We start from the raw sequence: 4,622 nt of genomic DNA on the forward strand, positions 1-4,622 counted from the left end.
ATGGCTTGAAGCTCAAAAATGAGACCTAAAAAGATACAGAGAAAATCAATGAGGTAAGCACAGGGTTATGATCAGTATGTCTCTCATGGGTACATTAGGATCACAAAAATATGTCGAAGCTTATTAAAAAGGGGTCAGCCCAAAAATTTAGAGGACCAATCAAACTAATGGGAGCCAATCTGCAGTTACCCAGTCTGGCTACGACAATGAGGATGGAGCCGTCTGCTTCTGTACTCTATGTAAGTTCTGGCACCCTGCTATGAACAGTTGGCTGGTAGGAAGGTGGGGTGTCAGACCCCAAGAGAGCTTATATTGATGACGTATCCTAAAGAAAGCATTTAGCCCCAGTTGAAGGAGCAATGGCGTCTCCTGACCATAACTACAGGGCTGATCTGGGTACTCCAGGCCCCAGCAACTCTTACAGTTTCTGGTCCACGGTGTATCACATGACCAACAAGTCAGAGAGGAGCCACATTATGGCGGCTCCCATAGTGGTCAGTTACGTAGGAACGGTTTATTACTGTAGTTAAAGCCGACTCCACACCTATTCAATAGCTGAAGGGGAAAATGAAGAGAAATCTAGGCAGATGTCCGTCTGAAACTCGTCTTCATTTTCGGTCACGTGAATGGCCCCTTAAAGGGAAAAACCATTAAAACTCTTTTTTTTTCTAGATAACACGTCGGAATAGCCTTTAGAAAGGCTATTCGTCTCCTACCTTTAGATGTGATCTCCGCCGCGCCGTTCGTTCGAAATACCAGTTTGTACCGGTATGCTAATTAGTTCTCTCGCAGCGATGGGGGAGGGCCCCAGCGCAGGAAATGTGATGGGGGCGTCCCCATTGCTGCTCGAAAACCGACTCCAGCGCCGCCTCTGTCTTCTTCTGAATCCTCCCCTTCCTTCCTCGGCTTGACATCGGACACCTACGCAGTACGCTCTGTTCGGCGAACTTGCGGTGTCGGCACTATGGCCGCGGGCATGCGCAGTACGTTCGGCAACGTTCGCCGAACAGAGCGTACTGCGCAGGCGTCCGACGTCAAGCCGAAGAAGGAAGGGGAGGATGCAGAAGAAGACAGAGGCGGCGCTGGAGTCGGTTTTCAAGCAGCAATGGGGACGCCCCCATCACTGCGAGAGAACTAATTAGCATACCGGTACAAATCGGTATTTCGAACGAACGGCGCGGCGGAGATCACTTCCAAAGGTAGGAGACGAATAGCCTTTCTAAAGGCTATTCCGACGTGTTACCTAGAAAAAAAAAGTTTTTTAATGGTAGAATCCCTTTAAGGTTGTCCAAGGCTAAGGTTTTTATGGCCTATCCTTAGGATGGGCTACAAATACTTAATGGATCAGTGGATGGCCGACAGCCAGTGCCCACATTGATCAACCTCCGGCGCCCATCCTATATAAAAAATGAGGCCATAATAAGAAAGCTGTGTGCCCTGTATAGGGTCCAGGCGCCCTTACTGCAGCTTAGTTCCCACTGACTTCAAAGGGCGCTGAGCTGCAGTGACAGAGCCCGGTCACCATACTACGGTAGCATCAATCAATCGCCATATTGTTATACAATAAAATGGTAATTGATTGATACTACCTAGTGTGAAGTTCAGCTCTAGATTACAAGACAGGTTGGGACCCTAACTTCACAGTTTGGAACAACTACTGTATCCCTATACATACTACGGTAGTAGTTCCATACAGCAGATCGTTCCGTAGCCCATACGGCAACCACAGCTGATCATCGGAGATGAGGAGGGTCTCCATTTTAACGCATAGTTACCAACAATATTCTGGGGGGCTTTAGCTCCTCCCATAACCTAATGGAGGACAGCCTTTTCACACATAGGAATGCCCAAAAACTGCCCACAACTTTTCTCTCCACCGGTAACCCATTTTGAAACAACGGACACCATTATAGTCAATGGGGTCCACGAGTGTCCATGTGCAGCCACTAAACCATGAGTCTGGCTCTCCTTCATTCGGGTCCCCTGATGGACCCACTGACAGAAAGACCGGCCCAAATTTGAACTTAGCCTTAAAGGGATTCTACCATTAAAACAACTTAATTTTCTAATTACCACGTCTCCTACCTTTAGATGTGGTCTCCGTCGCGCCGTTCCTTATAAATACCGGTACTTACCGGTATGCTAATGAGGTATCGGCAGCAATGGGGGCGTCCTTCTTCTTCATCTGCTGCCTCCCCTTGTCTGTCGTCTTCTTTCTTCGTCATGTCTGGCGCCTGCGCAGTCGGCTCTGACAGTAGAGACTCTGTTAGAGCCGACTGCGCATGCTCAGTAAGGTCCGTACAGCCCTCCGACGCCTGGATGAGTTCACTCGCGCGTCGGAGGGCTGTACGGACCTTACTGAGCATGCGCAGTCGGCTCTAACAGGCTCTCTGCTGTTAGAGCCGACTGCGCAGGCGTCAGACATGATGAAGAAAGAAAACGACAGACAAGGGGAGGAGGCAGATGAAGAAGAAGGATGCCCTCATTGCTGCCGAGACCTCATTAGCATACCGGTAAGTACCGGTATTTCTAAGGAACGGAGCAACGGAGACCACATCTAAAGGTAGGAGACGAATAGCCTTTCTTAAGGCTATTCCGACGTGGTAATTAGAAAAAAAGTTGTTTTAATGGTAGAATCCCTTTAAAGGGATCCTATCATTAAAACGCAATTTTTTTGTGACAAACATGTAGGAATAGCCTTAAGAAAGGCTATTCTTCTCCTACCTTTAGGACTCGCTCACACGGGGGGGGCAAGGAGGCAGATTTTGACCATGGATTTCACCTCAAAATCCGCCTCCATAGAATGATGGTCTATGGAGACCGCTAGCTTTCGTTTTTCTACTAGCAGTTTTTTGCCGCTAGCAGAAAAAAGAAGCGACATGACCTTTCTTCAGGCGGATTCCGCCTGAGGAAAGCAATAGAAGTGAATGGGAGGCGAATAACGCATCGTGTTTTTTTTACGGTCCATTCACTTTAGGGGAGGGGAAAACCGCCGGGAATTAGGAAATAAGCCAGGCGGTTTTCACGTGTGAACTAGCCCTTAGATGTCTTCTCCACACTGCCAGGTTTTCGTTGGGCGTCCCCAATGCTGCGAGAGAAGTAAGCGGCCATTTTCTTGTGGCCTGTGGGCATGTGCAGTCGGCTCTGTCTGAGGCCTAGAAATTTGACCACCAGCACCGGAAGACGACGCGTGAAGAGGACGTTCCTGAAGATGAAGGCGTCGCTGGAGAGTTCTCTCGCAGCATTGGGGACGCCCCCAGTGCTGTTTGAGCGCTGAGGACCGCCCCCAGTGCTGCGAGAGAACTCTTTTGCATCCCGGCAAAAAGCAGGATTTCTACGGAACGGCGGCACGGAGAAGACATCTAAAGGTAGGAGAAGAATCGCCTTTCTTAAGGCTATTACTACGTGTTAGTCACAAAAAATTGCGTTTTAATGATAGGATCCCTTTAAGCGACGTTCACATTGGCGTTACCTGTCCGTTGGAGAACAAGAACTAGCAGTCACCTATGGAGACCGGCGGACACCATTGACTATAACGGGGGTCTGTAGTTTTAAAACGGCGGACGAAAAAAGCAGACTCAGGTGCAAATGGAAAATGAATGAATTAAATTGGCGGACGATTTCCTTCGCATTTTATTTTACAAGAAAAAAAAAATGTTAAAAGTCATCAATGGCATTTGACCGTCATTTGACTACAACCCTATCACCTGCCACAGCCAGTCACCACACTATAAGCTGCTTCATAGGCCGCCATGTCTTGTACCAGAAACATCCCATAGTTCTGCACTTTTTACCTCAGAAAGATAAAAAATGGCGCTGCCCACCGACTACCGTCACCCAGCAAATATATAGGAGACCTATGAGCTCAGGCCGGGGCTCAGTCTCGTCACTTCCCTCAGAAAAACTCAGTAATCGTCGGTAATATCGTTATCCCGCGCCATTTCCCGCTCGCCGGTCCCCCGTCAGCCTCACCGCGGCGGGAAGAGCCCGCCATTTGCTGACCGGAACTCCAGCGCTGAGTTCATTGGCCGACGTGAGTTAAAGGCCACGCCCCCCCTGCTCGAAGCGAGAAGGCGCGCGCGGCGGAAGGAGGGGTGTGGCTTCTTGTCCAATGTCAATCACGGTGACTGGAAGTGGGCGGGGTCGTGACTACTCAGCGCTACAGTGGAGGAGCTTTATGACGGGACGTGCTGTAGTTTGTACAATAACGAAAGTGACCTAAAAAACGATGTAGGAACCTAAATAGTCTGGAACGTGAGAAAAACAAAGGTAAAGTTGTGAGGGATGTCATCCTAAATATAATACTTTCACCAATCAATGGGAAGCAATTTTTAATATTTTAACACATGCCCCCAGTTTAATGTTCCCCCTCCATCTGCCCCCAGTTTAATCCCCCCTCCATCTGCCACTAGTTTAATGTTCCCCCTTCATCTGCCCCAGTTTAATCCCCCCTCCATCTGCCCCCAGTTTAATCCCCCTCCATCTGCCCCCAGTTTAATGTTCCCCCTCCTTCTGCCCCCAGTTTAATGTTCCCCCTCCATCTGCCCCCAGTTTAATGTTCCCCCTCCATCTGCCCCCAGTTTAATGTTCCCCCTCCATCTGCCCCAGTTTAATGTTCCCCC

The sequence above is a fragment of the Leptodactylus fuscus genome, chromosome 6 (genome assembly GCF_031893055.1).
Source record: "Leptodactylus fuscus isolate aLepFus1 chromosome 6, aLepFus1.hap2, whole genome shotgun sequence".
NCBI lineage: Eukaryota > Metazoa > Chordata > Amphibia > Anura > Leptodactylidae > Leptodactylus > Leptodactylus fuscus.